Source organism: Pinus tabuliformis, chromosome 8 (genome assembly GCF_031772625.1).
Source record: "Pinus tabuliformis cultivar Carrire ecotype Pingquan chromosome 8, CPIR1, whole genome shotgun sequence".
NCBI lineage: Eukaryota > Viridiplantae > Streptophyta > Pinopsida > Pinales > Pinaceae > Pinus > Pinus tabuliformis.
Genome location: NC_142294.1, coordinates 348,905,028 through 348,922,119, shown reverse-complemented (window position 1 = coordinate 348,922,119; position 17,092 = coordinate 348,905,028). Strand labels below are relative to the sequence as shown.

Here is a 17,092-nt window from a genome sequence, read left to right as displayed (position 1 = left end):
ATACAAAAGAACACAATTGCACAATATAAAGGGAGGGGCAACTCCCTGAACAATGAGTCTGCATGAATAATATATTATACAACTTTACAATGTTTACAAAGCTTTACAAGTATACTTGGAAACACCAAGTTTCATGCTTAGCCAAATTTACAGCTTCTCACACCTTCGTGTGATAATCAAGATTCTTTGCCCAAGTCGGGCGGGTGCGCCCTCACACGAGCTGCCTTCCGCACTTCACAACCGAACCTTGTTCTCCTTGCACGACGGGCGGGTGACCTCACCCGAGTCACCTGTGCATGCCTTCGCACAACTGGCAGGCGACCTCACCCAAGAACACCTTTGAACAATGGGCGGGCGCGCCCTCACACGAGTCGCCACCCGCGCCCAACAACCGACGCCTTCACCTGAGTTCCACCGCACCGTTTACTTCTGCAGGAACGACGGGCACTCCTATCCGCGTTCCGGTGCCTTCACCCACGCCTTCACCTACACCCAAGTTTGTGTGCTATGTCGTATAGCGTCGCCCAAGAGCGGGCACATTAGGCTGCGCCTTGCTGCGGCCTCCTACACCTCCTTCGCACTTCTCCTTGCGATGTAGAGCGAATGAATCATGTTCGAATGATCCCCCAAAGCTCCAATAATGCGTCCAATATATATGCGTTGTTGGGTGGTCGTGCCACCTTCACGTTCGACCCTTGTTCACTTTCAACCGACGCCTTTTCCTTGGTTTATCGTTCGGTCGGCTCATCCGCTAACGCCCTCAACCAACACTTCATCACGTCGGCTTATTTCAGGAATGCCCACGCTGCTCATCCTATAACCATGCTCCCTCGCACTTTGTCCATGTTATTTCAAGTGTCACTCTGCTGTTTCATGTAGTTCATGCGCACACCAAGTCGCACTCCAACCTTTGCACCTCACAGTGGTCTCGGTAAGAACCGCAAGTTCTTACATCCTCCTCCACTTAAAGTCGTTGTTGTCCTCGACAACATACCATCTTGGTAGCCATCCACCAAGATCAAGATTTTTTTATCCAAACAGTCTTATCCATGATATCAACTCCTCCACATACTGCAAACATCCTTGCAACATATGTAGAACTACCGTCTCCACCATGTCTTGTCCCGGCAACCATCTGTCACCAAGCTATCCATACCAAGGCATACACCCTATTGGTATGTCATACATCGGAAATCATCTCAATCCATGATCATCAACCATCTTGTCACAATCTCCACATGCTGCTCCCCATCGTGGAAGGTTGTCCCCTCCATCTCAAGCTACATGCTTCCTACAACATCTTGTGTCGACCTCATCATGTGTCGTCCTTGTGTGAACTGCTGCCATGATACTCCAAAATAATGCTAGCACATTTCTGCACACTTTGCGACCCCATGTCTGAACTAGTTGGGTAGCTAATCCAACCGTCATGCTCAAACCATGAGAGTGAACATCCTCATGCCATCATCAGTTGTTTTTCTGAACATCACGTCACATCATCAACTCGATCAATATCCCATCTCCATATAAGTGTAAGCCATGCTCAGGTCCATGAAGTAATCCTCATCTCATCTGCAACATGTTGTCCATGATGTTTGGTACCAATGTGTTGCATGAAATCAGCCGCATCTATCCCAACATCATCCATCTGCAAAACATCCATCTCCTCAATATGAAGAGACCATCTCATCAAACTTCGACTCTCGATGTGCCACATCCAGGTCCATGAAGCAACCTCCATCATATTTGTATGTGCCATCCCTCAAGTCTGCCATAGAAACAAGTATACACCTGTCTCATCTATCCATGTGCTGCCCATGATCATAGATCAATCAGCTCCCATGTGTCAAAAGTGGTTGAGTCTCAGCTCAACCCATGCCCAAGTGTTGCCACCAAGGCATCATCAGCGTTGTAACTCCATCACTCCAAAGTGTCTCATATCGATCCTCCACATCAAGTCACTCTTTCAAGCCACACCCATACATGTACTTGAAAGTATGCATCCCATTCTGCATCAAGGTCCCTGACCTCAGCTCCTCAATGCATTAGACCCTCCAAGTCCACCATATATGAAGTCCCTAAAAGTCACAACCTCATGTCATCATGAGCTCCATGAGTCATCTCCAACCAACATCTCAGCAAGCATACAAGTCTTGGCCCAAAGGTCTTTGCAAGATGCCTCAGCTCTCCATGTAGTAGGAATGCTCCATAGTCTGCTCACAACTCCATCCAAGTCCATGGCCTTGTTGTACAAGAGTGCACAACTTCTCCATCGGCTCCTAAATAAAACATCTCCATGCCACATCAGCAAATCCACCTGCACAACATCCTTGCCTGGGCACTCCTCATTGGATGCCCATAGGTGACACCTCTACAAGTGCTCCTGCATCATGTCCCTGCATAAAACTGCCATGATCCATGTATCCAACCTGATGTCCATGACTAAGTTGCCCATGTAGTCCAACCAAGTAGACCCATCACAACAATCGGTCATCCCCATCCAAGTCTGCAATCTTTGGTCTAGTGAACTCGGTCACCCTACCATATCATCATCACATGAGTCTCTCCATCATAGCTCCCCCACTAAAGGTTCCACCAAGACTATCTCTTGGTCTCGGCCATGAGAAGTCCACCCAAGCAACTCAAGTGTGTGCCCTCCTCCAATTTGTCCATGAGTCATGCTGGGCAGTTAGCCAATTCTTCCATGTGGCTAAAGCATGACCCAATCCTTTCGCAATGATCATCATGTTCTTCCCTTGTCACGGGCCTTTGCACCTTATACCATAAGGTCACAAACAACCCCAACAAGTCCTGCAATAGTCAACAATCCTTTCTTCTCCATACAAGGTCTCATCATAGACATCCATGGTAAGATCCTCCCTAGCATCGACGAACTAACTTTGCCCTTCCCTGCATACGGTTCATTTACCAAATGCTCAACTGAAACACAAGTATCAATAATACTTACATCATCATCATCATCATCATGAGGCTCCTCCATGTGAGTCTCCCCATCCATCCATGTCTACAAACTGCACGATCCTAGTCCAACTTAATCAATCTCAAGTTCATCCTCCATCATTGTCACGTCTGCAACATCCTCAATCATCATGGCTTCCTCTTCCTTGTCAGCACAATCTGCAACTTCATCCTGCTCCATTGCCCAACCAAGTTGAAGAAGTTCGTCTTCAACATTATTTTCCAAGACTTCAAGCTTATCTCGAATTCGGGGATTCTCTTCTTTCATCCACTTCAACCTGTATAAGGTAAGCAAGAGCTTCCCTTCGCATTCTTCCAAACCTACCATGCCTTGTCATTCAACTTGGCCCAAGCACTAAGCTTCTCCTTTGCTAAACCTGTTTCACCATTCACCAACATCACCAAGTTTCCTGCAATCATGAACCAGCCCTTGTTCCGCTTGTATGTGAAACCAGCTTCCTTCACCTGCAAGTACTTGCTTCCACTGTCATCAACTGTCAAGTGCATTCACACTTGCACTTCGTCACGAGCAACCTTGCTCTGATCCCAACTGTCACGCCCCCAGATCGACGATAGTCTTTCAATTGCTCTTGGCGAGGTGCGACACCACCGAAAACTTTCTTTTCACCAATACTTATGTTCATGGACTACGCCTAACCATTAGTCTACTTAGTTTGTTTTTCGCAACCAAGTATTATTATGTTTCCTTTATACCAATGAACACCCATGCACATTCATTATCATCATCAATTATACAAAAGAACAAAATTGCACAGTATAAAGGGAGGGGCAACTCCCTGAACAATGAGTCTGCCCGAATAATATATTATACAGCTTTACAATGTTTACAAAGCTTTACTTAGCCAAATTTACAGCTTCTCACACCTCCGTGTGATAATCAAGATTCTTTGCCCAAGTTGGGCGGGCGTGTCCTCACACGAGCTGCCTTCCGCACTTCACAATCGAACCTTGTTCTCCTTGCACGACGGGCGGGTGACCTCACCCGAGTCACCTGTGCATGCCTTCGCACAATCGGCGGGCGACCTCACCCAAGAACGCCTTTGAACGATGGGCGGGCACACCCTCAACGAGTCGCCACCCGCGCCCAACAACCGGCGCCTTCACCCGAGTTCCATCGCACCGTTTACTTTTGCACGAACGACGGGCTCTCCTACCCGCATTCCAGCGTCTTCACCTACACCCAAGTCTGCATGCTATGTTGTGTAACGTCGCCTAAGAGTGGGCGCATTAGGCTGCGCCTTGCTGCGGCCTCCTACACCTCCTTCGCGCTTCTCCTTGCGATGTAGAGTGAATGAATCATGTTCGAATGATCCCCCAAAGCTCCAACAATGCATCCAATATATATGCATTGTTGGGTGGTCGTGCCACCTTCACGGCCGACCCTTGTTCACTTTCAACCGACGCCTTTTCCTTGGTTTATCGTTCGGTCGGTTCATCCGCCAATGCCCTCAACCAACACTTCATCATGTCGGCTTATTTCATGAATGCCCACGCTGCTCATCCTATAACCATGCTCGCTCGCACTTTGTCTATGTTATTTCAAGTGTCACTCTACTGTTTCATGTAGTTCGTGCGCACACCAAGTCACACTCCAACCTTTGCACCTCACGGTGGTCTCAGTAAGAACCGCAGGTCCTTACAATCACAGACCTGACCCCAAGGGCTTCGGGGAGAATTGACCCTGCGACCTGTTGAATGGTGAGGCACTGACTTGACCAGTTGAGCTAACCCTTGGGGCTTCTCAACATAATTATTATTTCTTTGAAAGTATATATATATAAGGGTGGTTCACGGACACTAGGTAACCACCATCTACAGAAAATCTTTCATGCCTAACCCCAAAGGCATGAAAGACAACTCCGCTAAGTTCTTAACAACACTAACTCTACCGATTAAACTAACCCTTGAGATTATTTTTTGAAAATATTATTTAAAAAAAATATTATTATTAGGTATAATTTAACTAAAACCGAGAAACATAGAAATTATAAAAATCTAGAAAAATGGTTTGTATTATCTTTAATGTGTCATATTGAATAACCATTTGTAAATATTTGAGTTAACACATCGAAATAGTATTTCTTGTTAGGTTCGTCAAATGCGCAAAGTTCCCAATGCCAAATTTAACTATAAGTTTTTTATTATTTCAGTTATGCATAATCGAGCGTATCAAGCAAGTACGTACCTTATATTTTGATGGTGGTAAAAATTTGAATTAATTTTATTTTATAAATATTATGAATTTGAATGTGTTGAGAGGTGTATTTTATGGTTCAGTATTAAGATGACGTTTTAATAATAATAAAAATAATTTTAATTCTTATGAATTAAAATATTAATTTAAATAGTTATATTATAAAAATAATATCGGTTTTAAAAAAAATTAAATAGTCATATAAATAAATAGCTAAAAATTTATTAACAGAAAAATTAATTCACCAAATAATCTTCTTTTCTTTATCCTTGCTAGATTCCTAAATTTAGCTTTCCTTCTCCGTAGCTGGTATTTAGAAACAAAATTTATAAATCCACATCTTTAATGTAATATTTAAAAACAAAATTTATAAAGTATAGAATATCCACCACTGTGACTTACGCATTTTCTGTTTGGGTCCTGCAAGGTATTCTTTCTTAAATTTCACTTTAACATATATCTACAATTTAACTCTTCCTGCTAACCTGAAAGCATAAAAAAGTTTGATTCAACACATTTGTGTTACCATTCCACTTTCGGGATGATTTCATTTTCTGTAATTACTCTAAACCACTTAGAATGTTGAACTATTTACTCAACATAATCAAATTTAGAGTAGTTACTTCACTCTAGTCAACATGAATCAAATTTATGAGGGTAATTATGCCCAGTAAATTTTCATAAATTGTAATTATAAATAGTTTATTGTAATAATTTTTAATCATTTAGTACAATGTCATATAATTAAATGTTTAAAAATAATTTTTTAAAAGAGAAAATTATTTATTATAGACATATTAAAAATTATTTCTAAATCAAAATTATAATATTTGAAAATATTAATTTGATGTAATTTTATTATAATATCATATAAAATTATTATTAAATCTAATATCAATATCAATATCAATATCAATATCATTATCATTATTATTATTATTATTATGAAATATTATATTAATATTAATATATTATAATATCAATATTATTAAATTTAATAATTTTAGATTAATATAATATTAAATTTAATTAATATTAAATTTGTTATATTATAATATATATTAATACATTAGGATATATATTAACCCCAAATATATATGGAAGGGAAGAACAAAGACATAGAGTGATAGAGGTGAAGCAATAGAGGGAGTGAGAAGGAAGAGATGGAGATCAAATGAGGGAGAGGAGAGAAGAAGTGAAGAGAGAGAGGAGAGGAGGGGGAGAATGAGAGATGGGTAAGAGAGAGATAGGGAGAGAGGGAGGTAGTTGAGAAAGGGAGAGAGAGGAAGGATGAAAGAGGAATTGAGAGAAAGGAGGAGAGATGGAGGGAGAGAGAGATGGAGTTGGAGGGAAATATAAGGAGGGAAGAAGAAAGACATAGAGAGAGAAAGGTGGAGAGAGAGAGGGAGTGAGAAGGGAGAGATGGAGAGAATGTGTATGTTTGGGGGTGAGAGAGAGAGACAAAGAAGGAGAGATGGAGTGAAGGGGGAGAAAAAAGGAGAGATAATGAGAGAGGGAGGGAGATAATGACATAGTTGGAGGGGAGAGAGAGAGAGAGAGAGAGAGAGAGAGAGAGAGAGAGTGACTAATGAGGGGGAGAGGCATAGGGAGGTGGAAGAGAGAGGGAGAGAGAGGAAGAGAGAGGAAGAGAGAGAGGAGAGAGGGAGAGAGAGAGACATGGAGTTGGAGGGGAAGAGAGAGGGAGGTAATAAGAAAGACATAGAGAGAGATTTAAGGTGGAGATGGAAAGAGGGAGTGACAAATGAGATGGAGAGAGAGGGAGAGAGGAGAGTAGGAGGGAGGAGAGATAGAAGAGGAGAGAGAGGGAGAGGAAGAGGGAGGGAGAGGAAGAGGGAGGGAGATATAGATACATATGGAGAAAGAGTGTGTATGTTTGTGGGGTGATATATAGAGATAAAGAAGGAGAGACGTATGGAGTTAAAGATATATATGGAAGGGGAGGGGGGGAAGAAGGGGGAGATAGAGAGAGGAAGGTAGGGAGAGATAGATAGATATGGAGAGATAGAGCATGTGTGTTTAGGGGGTGAGATAGAGAGACAAATAAGGAGATATGGAGAGAGATATAAATATAGATGGAGGGGGAGGCAAAGGGAAGAATATCTCTTGCACTAGATGCATTGATTTCAGTATAGATGTTGATTTCTAATCATAATTGATTGCTCGCACTAGATGCATTAATTTCAGTGTAGATGTTGGTTTCTAGTTATATTTGATTGCTTGTAGTAGATGTATTGATTTCAGTGTAGATGCTGATTTCTAATCCTATTTGATTGCTTGCATTAGATGCATTGATTTAAGTGAAAATGTTATTTTCTAATCATATTTGATTGCTTGCATTAGATGCATTGATTTAAATGTAGATGCTGATTTCTAATCCTATTTGATTGCTTTCACTAAATGCATTGATTTCAATGTAGATTTCGATTCTAATTATATTTGATTGTTAGAACTAGATGCATTGATTTAAGTGCAGACGTTGATTTCTAATACTATTTGATTGCTTGCCTAGATGCATTATTTCTAGTGTAAATGTTGATTTCCAATCCTATTTAATTGCGTGCATTAGATGCATTCATTTCAGTGTAGATGTTTATTTCTGATTTGATGTAACTAGATGTATGGTGTACTTTAATTTCAAGGTAATTATATTAACAACGTGCATTGATTTAAGTTTAAGCATGCAAAAATTATTGACAACATGCATTGATTTCTATGTTACAGTAATCATAAATAATATACTTGAATTTTCATCATAAATAAAATGTTCACTTAACTAAAATGTTTGCTTCTTGAAACTGTAAACTATTTGTAATTGACTGCATTCTTATTATTCTCATTTTCCATCATTCACCATTGTAAGTCACTTTGCATTCAAATGAGGTAATATAAAACAACTAGTATTGAAACTTACTTGGGGTTTAACACTTCATAATTTGCAATGATTGACTTTGGAGAAAGCTATTATTAATATTGGAGAGCAAGAGAGACAAGGTATGGCATTTACTACAATAATGTGAGTTAAAGGTTTGAATGGTCTACAATTTCAACCTTCCTTTTCATATGATTGATGTAAAAATATGGAAAAACTAACACGCATGATAATAAGAATAGTAGAAGAGAATAATTTGAGATTGATCACAATGAAGACTATTTGTAATTGTCTACATTCTTATTATTCACATTTTCTATCATTCAACATTGTTACATTGTCACTTTGTATTCAAAATTTTTATTTCATCAATATTCATCATTCAAGTTATTAATAGTCTCTATCATCTCAACAAACTGAGGTAATTGGGAAAACTTAAAATTAAAATGAACATATTAACCTTAGACATATTTAACATATCTAAAATGATGAGAAGAATTAGATGTTCCACATATTTTCTGTGGCTATGCATGACTGAAACCAACTTAGATCCATCTTAACCTTGAATCTATCAAGCGTTGAAGGGGATCAAATCTTGTGAGGTGCAAACCTTTCCTCAAGTTTTGCGCTCAAAAAGGAAGTTTGTACCTCGAGAGATTTGATCCCTCCCAATGCTTGATATATCAGGGTTTAAGATGGATATAGGATGGTGTTAGATTCAAACACACAAAGTTCCTAATGCCAAATTTCAGTAAAGTTTTTAATTACTTTGGTTATGCACAATCTAATTGAAGAAAACTTGACTAAACTGGGGGGGCGATGAATCAGTTTAGTATATTCATGGACCTTAAAAATGATTTCATTAATCTCATTAACTGAAACATTACATGAGCAACTTAACAAATGATGATCAACATATTGAATATGTGAACAACAATTAATAAGAAAACCAAAACATCATATCAACACATAATAATGAAACATATTGACACTAGATATAAGTGGAAACCCATAAAGGGAGAAAACCACGATTTTATTATTATTGTGATGCAAAGGCAAGCTCCTACTCCTTATTACATCTTATTTTCTGTAAGCTCCAACCTACAAGATGCTGCTACCTCAATTTTCTGCAAGCTGCAACATGTAAGGAAGCTCCAACTCCCATATGTTTTATGTAGGTTACAACCCACAGGAGGCTCCTACCTCAACCATCTCCAACTGGATATTTATCAAGCCACAACTTGAAAGGATCCACCATCCCCTAATGCAAAAAAGAATAAAAAATGTGCTGGTTTATTTAGTCATAAATTCTGCATGTCTCCCTCTTCATTTTTGCATATTCTTCCCTTCAAATTTGCATCACATCAGCTCCGATGTGCCAGGTAACTAAGGCATAATATTTCTATAAGCTCTCTCATATTACCCCATTCTCTAACCACAACCTTCTTCCAAAAACAACATCTTTTATAAAGGGAGTTTGTTGGTTGTTTGTATTCCACAAAAGGATATGAAGTGAACAGGCTTGACTTTTTTCCTTCCTCTCATTTGTTTCCAAAATCTTCATGTCTTGAATATTAGAACACACAAATAAATAATCCATCCAATATTAATTTCATCCACATGTATTAAATGCATCAAACTAATGGCAACATAAAATACCAATATTTATCATTAATGCATCACAACAATCTTTGCAACATCTTTTCCTTTGCCCTGGAGTCTTGCCTTTGCATCACAACAATTAAGCTTAATCAACAATTTCACATCACAAATTCTTCATAAAACAATCCCTGCAACATTATCCAAGCATCAAGCCATCAATGAAAATAATGCCAGCAATCACCCCCTTTAGCATTGATGACAACACATTACTCCTCCCCCTTTTGTCTTGAAATATATTTCTCCTTGCTGGCCATAACCTCTGCTTATTTCTCATTGCCACCCATAACCTCTGCTTACCTCCCCCCTTTGACATGAATGGCAAGGGGGTTAAAGTTGTATTGTAGCCCTCCAATCACCATGTGATGAAACCAATGCATTAATTCTCTACAACCTGCAACATTTTGTCTTGCACAAACAACATTGGCACACTCATGGAATGAATGCCGCTACAAATGACAGATTACAAAATGAATGTTGCTCCATATGGTATATAAATGTTGCTTGAAATACGCTTCAAAATGTATTAACATTGCAAGAGAGTTGCATAACATTGTTGTGAGAACACTTTAAAATAGTGAAATAATCATGGGATGTACGCATTGTAGAGAATATTGTTGGGAGAACACTTTGTAAGGAATTTCAATTGTATGCATATGAACAATAAGTGCCAAAAGTTGGAATAAGATGTAATCCTCACCTTGCAGGCTGGATGGACAGAATCATGTTCTTTTGGAGGAGGATAGAAGGATGCTCCATCCAGCACATTTACAGATCACAGAACCAACAAGCAGACATCTTATCAAAGGAAGGTCTTCTATCGGAAATAGGTATCTGGAACATGAAGGTAATATCTGATGAGGAAATCTTCTCTATCCAGGAATTTTCCATCCCTGGTACTTAATTTCAGTTTTGCTGGGCTTTTTGCTTCTCTCCTCCCTATTGAATTTTTTCAGTTTATGTATGGTCGAAGTATGATTTGAAAATTTTGAAGAGTGCTGTTACACCTCAGAGGATCCTATTTTCCTTATTTCTCCTTCATGAGCTTTGCAAAATCTTTTATTTGCAAACTTTTTGACAGCTCAAAAAGCTGTCTATCTTCATGGACATCTTATCTCTTTTTGCTGGGATTATGCTTCCCATCTCTTATAGATATTTCTGGCACAAAAGGTCCAACTTCCTATAGCCCTTATGATGTGCTATCTATTCATGTACTATTTGTTCATTATATACCTTATATAATATAATTGTGCTTTTTTCGCTCTGAAAAATTTTAATCTCCAATTCAAAATTGTCCCAGTGTAATAGAAATTGTCGAGCAAAAAGAAAATATTCAAAGAACATCATCTTTGGCTCTGGTTGTCAGCAGAACACTGACTGTATGGTACGATAACAACTTAAGTAAACTGAGATGGCACAGAGCACTGTGAATAGTTGCGTTGCACTCATGGCCAATAAATATTTAATCAAAACATAATGTTGTGGTCGTGATCACAATGATTCAACATACCATATATGAAATTATTTTGACCAAGTAATTCAAATTCAGGTTTTTTGAGAGATCTTCAATTGTTCAACATAGATTACCTGTCCAAATCATTCAAGCAGCACAACGTGAAGCATTATGGTTGACACAACAAACTATAGGATAACACAACCTATTTGCTTGGAAATTATTACAACAATTTTATCTCAATGTTGTTCAATTGGAAATTGTATTCACGCTCTCCAAGATTTAATAATGTGCCCTCCATGACTTGAATGATGATACCAATGGTCTCCACCACGATGAACACGTTCTTCAATATTTGAACATTTATTTATTCAAAGCACTGTAATATATTACCAATGTTTATGTTGTCACATTGAATTGGAGAATCTGTATTGCCTTAGCTACAAAATATGGTAATTTCTTGAAGAATGTAGAGAATGAGTATTGGTATCTTGACGCTGCTACACTGCATGAAATGAGTAACTGTAATGAATCTAGGGTACAAAACCATAATTCTAACATAACCCACCATTTGATGAAATATTATCATCGTATCAATAACCTTCAACTATTAAAACACATAGCAACAATTATAACATATGGAAATTGCATCAAATAAAATATCAATGTGAAAGTATAAATGCCACAATATATAAAATGAAAACCATCAATCCTGGTTTCTTGAGCCGACTGTAGAGCTATGGAGCATTCTGCACTCAAAACTATTTGAAGAAAAATAAGCAATTGGTACAATACGTACAGAGGGGCCTTCTGCATGGTGACTTTGGTAACAATGGACAACACACCAAAGGAGTCTATTATGGTCTTATCACTCAGTGCATCAACATCCTTTTCAAGACAATCTCCCACATGGCCCAGTACAACCATGTAGGGTTCTACAAAAAAAATTTACACTCCTTAATCGGATATAAAAACTATAGACCTCTCAAGTAGAAGCAAAAGAGCTTCAATGATAGTAGGCGATAAATTTTGCTGCACAAAAAGAACTTCAACGAGCTACTTGTATCCATCTTCATACAGAGAATAACCGAAATCATTCATCAAATCGGCAACCAAGCAATACACATTAGGCAGTCTACATCGCTCGCAATCATAATCCTCCACTTCCTTTCACTTGAATTATTCCCCTGAGCTTATCTGGATTGCTGATTTCCCGACGGACATGGGTGTGGTCAAAAATCCATTCGAATTGTCAAATATTCAGGGAATCCACAATCGAGATAAGGATGGCCGAATTATTCGTCAAGTGCAATGGAAATCACCATTCTTTTACCTCATTTGGGTCCATAGTAAGGGTTTTGCATAATTCGATTTCTCTGACAAAGCCACCATAGACATAGGCACTGCAGTTTCCTTGTGTTTGAGATGGAACTGACAGTGTTTATTGAAGGCAATTCCTAGCATGCCATCAACAAATGAGCCCAAATGCATTGATTTTGCTAATATGGGTCATTGTCATCCCTGCAATTTGTGGCAATCGATCCCAACTCCTTTACTACAACAATCACGCTTGGTCCATCTACTACAGATTCCTCGACGCACTTCAACGTGAGGCTCACAAAGTTTTCAAGTCATGGAATATTGGCACATATATTTTGCAGATATAATGGCAGCAAAATCCATGATGTAACATATTTTCGTTTCTTGCAATGAACACAAATAGGTTCAATATAACCACCCATCACCCAAAAATTATTTTTGTATACCATCATCAGCAAGTTGATTGCATTCTTATGATTTTTCACTGTAAGCATGTGCAGAAGGAACTACATAAAGATAAACTCATCCATGATCTGTTCAAAGTCCACCTCAAATTTAGGGTTTGATATCTTCATGTCGTACTCCAAGTACTCTCGCAAGTTGAAAAACTGATAGTTTTTTTTTGTTTTTCTCGAGCATGACTCTATTCATTGCCCTCCTTATCCAATTCACCTAGATTTCCTTCACAATCAGTTGTGAAGTGACTAACCTGACCATAAGGGTAGTATTTTTCTTGCTAACCAGGGAGATTGAAGACCTTTCTTAAAGTTGTGACCATAGAAGTAGAATCACATAACAACCATCTTAATTATTTTATGGAGGTAATGTACCAAATTAATCACGCATAACTTTAAATGAGGCTGTGGTTGTTTTAAGCCTTTTCATAAGATAAAAATCAGACTTGAATTGAAAAAGAAGGAGTTGCAGCTCACAACAAAGAGAACTCTCTCCGTACACTCTACCCCCATCAAATGAGCAATTACATCATTAAGTACATTACTAGAGATCAGGAAGTTGCAACCAAACTCCTAAACTCTAGGAACAAATCCTAAACTAAGGAGATACGTTACAACTTGTGTAACCATTTCTCCATTAATACAAAATAATATTAATTATTTTCAACTCCCCCCCTTAATGGAGAAAGGATTATCCTAAACTCCTAGCATTACCTGTTATGATCATATCATCTACATACAAAGAAATCAAAATAATTTGCCTCTGTTTATTAAACTTGGTATACAGATTTGGATCATTCAAGCTCCTATGAAAGCCATGCTGTACAAAAAATGAGTCAATTTTCTCATACCACAACCTGGGTGCCTGTTTTAAACCATAAAGTACCATTTTCAATTTACACACAAGATGTTCCTACCCTTTTTTCACAAAACCTTCAAGCTATACTAAATAAATTTCTTCCTTCAAATCACCATTCAGAAATGCAGACTTAACATCTAGCTAGTGTAGCTGCCATTTGTGTTTTGTTGCTAAGGAAATTAGCATTCTAATGGTGTTTAATTTGGCCACAGGAGCAAGGTGTCATCGAAATCTATTCCCTCTTTCTGTGAGTAACCCTTTGCTACCAGTCTAGCTTTAAGTTTCTCTATACTCCCATCTGCATTTATTTTTGGTTTATACAACGATTTGCATCCTATGGGGGTTTTACCTTCAGGAAATTCAACCAAATCCCAAGTATGGTTTCTGTTTATTGATTCTATTTCCTCATACATTGTAGCCCTACATGCATTGGATTTAATTGCTTCCTCATAATTTGCAGGTTCTACAATGTTTAAAAACTTTGACATTAATGCACAGTCTTTTAATTTAGAAGGTAGTCGAGTATTCCTACTTGATCTCCTTGGTAGGGGACTTACCTCAAATTTGTCTATTTCAGCCTTTTCTGGGCTTGCATTATTGATTACATTTCCTATTACTTCTTCTTCTTGTTTCTGCTCCTGCTCTTCATCTTCCTCACTGTTTTCTTCCATTAGTAATGGAATGTCCCAATCACTGTTAGAGTCATCCTTTCCTTCTTCAACCTGTTCTAGTTCTAACATTGTTAATTCCCTAAGATTCCCAAGATTGAAAGGACCAACAGGTTCGCCCTCCATAAGTCGCATAAGGCCTTCAACCAGATCAGAAACGAACTGGAAGCTCTGTGTCTATTCCCCATTTCCATAGACTATCAAAGGCTCCTTGCACAAAGCCTGAGCAACAAAATTACTTGCAACCCGACCATCATCAAGGCACATTCGCGAATCGTATGTATTGAAAATTCGAGCAATCCGAACCTCAACATTTGCTCCCCTGTGATAATCCATAGTCAGAGTTTCGGCTGTTCTCTTACCCTCATCATAGCAACTGCGGACTCCGATGGGATTAACATTGCCCCAGTAAGCTTCAGTTTGAGGATGTTCAAGAGGATCTCCATAAACCTCACTAGTACTTGTAAGCAAAAAATGTGCCCCAACACGCTTGGCAAGTCTGAGTATGTTCAAGATTCCCACATCATTAGTTTTGATAGTCTTCACAGGATTGTGTTTGTAATGCACAGGGGAAGTGGGGCAAGCCAAATGGTAGATCTGATCAACCTCCAACAATAAGGGTTCCACAACATCATGCCTTATCCATTCAAACCTCGGATTGCCAAAATGATGCAAAACATTCTCCTTCCTTCCTGTGAAGAAATTGTCGACAACAATAACATTGTCACCTCTTGCCATGAGCCTATCAGCTCCACCCGTCACGACAACTCGCAGGGACTTTCTCTTCAAACCTAGGGGCACTTTAGCCCCCGAATTCACCATCGAACCCGAATGATACTGAGCAAACCGAGAAACAGGAGTCTCATAAACAACCCGATGAGGTTTGTCGGGCACAAACCTTCCATTTTCATTAACATTAGAAGCCAAAAAACCAGGCTGAAGGATAAAGAAAGTCGATGCGATGGCGATTCCTATCAAAATAAACAGCAGCCGCTGCTCCCTGAGCAAATAATCTACTGGCCTGATAATAGACCACGTCTTTTCTGGCTTAAGAGAGTACTCATCACTGTTATTCATATTGGACTGATAAAATTTCTGATCCTCTGATGAATAAGTCTTCAATGAGCACCACTGGGCAAGTCCGATCTGCTGCCACCAAACAGATCAGGAACTCCAATGCGCCACCACTGGGCAAATCCGATCTGCTACCACCGAACAGATTAGGAACTCCAATGCGCCACCACCGGGCAAATCCGATCTGCTGCCACCGAACAGATCAAGAACTCCAATGCGCCACCACCGGGCAAATCCGATCTGCTGCCACCGAACAGATCAGGAACTCCAATGCGCCACCACCGGGCAAATCCGATCTGCTACCACCGAACAGATCAGGAACTCCAATGCGTCACCACCGGGCAAATTTGATCTGCTGCCACTGAACAGATCAGGAACTCCAATGCGCCACCATCGGGCAAGTCCAATCTGCTGCCACCAAGTAGATCAGGAACTCCAATGCGCCACCACCAGGCAAGTCCGATCTGCTGCCACCGAGTAGATCAGGAACTCCAATGCGCCACCACTGGGCAACTCCGATCTGCTGCCACCGAACAGATCCGGAACTCCAATGCGCCACCACCGGGAAAATCCGATCTGCTGCCACCGAGCAGATCTGAAATTTCAAAGTGCCACCACCGGGCAAGGCCGATCTGCAAAAAAATTGTAGATTTTCCAAAGAGAAAGAGGTTGGTGCTTCTCAATAGCGAAATACCCGCACCGAAAACAAAATCGATGCGTCTCTCGAAATTGGCACGATTAAGGCTTGATTTTCCACGCCAATAGCACTTTCTGGCGCGCTGGCGCTATTATCTCTCTCAAAACCGCGCCAAATGGCGCGACTGTTCCTTAATAAACAGCGCCAACCCTTTCTTCCACTCAAAAATGGCGCGACTGTTCGCGACGAAACCGCGCCAACCCTATTTTCCACTCAGAGATGATCAGTCATCTGAGACCTGTCTTTAGGTGTTACTGCAGTCCACCTGATTCTACGAATGCTTCTGTACACTCCACCGCCACAATGATGCATCCTAAAAAAAGAGATTAAGGCTATCCCTACTCTGTGCTCCGATACCAAGATAAAAAGCACACTTGAATTGAAAAAGAAGGAGTTGCAGCTCACAGGTGAGTACTGCACCTGGAGACTGCACTCAAACGAAGAGAACTCTCTCCATACACTCTACCCCTGCACCTGGAGACTGCACTCAAACGAAAAGAACTCTCTCCATACACTCTACCCCCATCAAATGAGCAATTACATCATCAAGTACATTGCTAGAGATCACGAAGTTGCTACCAAACTCCTAAACTCTACGAACAAATCCTAAACTAAGGAGATACGTTACAAATTGTGTAACCATTTCTCCATTAATACAAAATAATATTAATTATTTTCAACTTCATAACCTTTCAACATTTTCAAGTACTCTAAGCACACAGTAAAACTGAGTGAATTTTGAAATTCCATTGTGTAAAATTGAGGATCTCTGTGTGGGTCACAAATGAGTGAGATCGACAAGAATGAATGTGAGATCGATAAG

General features: G+C 39.5%; 1 pseudogene; it reads right to left on the bottom strand.

The window, feature by feature from the left end:
- Positions 1-400: 400 nt before the first annotated feature.
- LOC149235570 (UDP-glucuronic acid decarboxylase 2 pseudogene) overlaps positions 401-17,092 on the bottom strand; it is a 34,361-nt pseudogene continuing 17,669 nt past the window's right edge.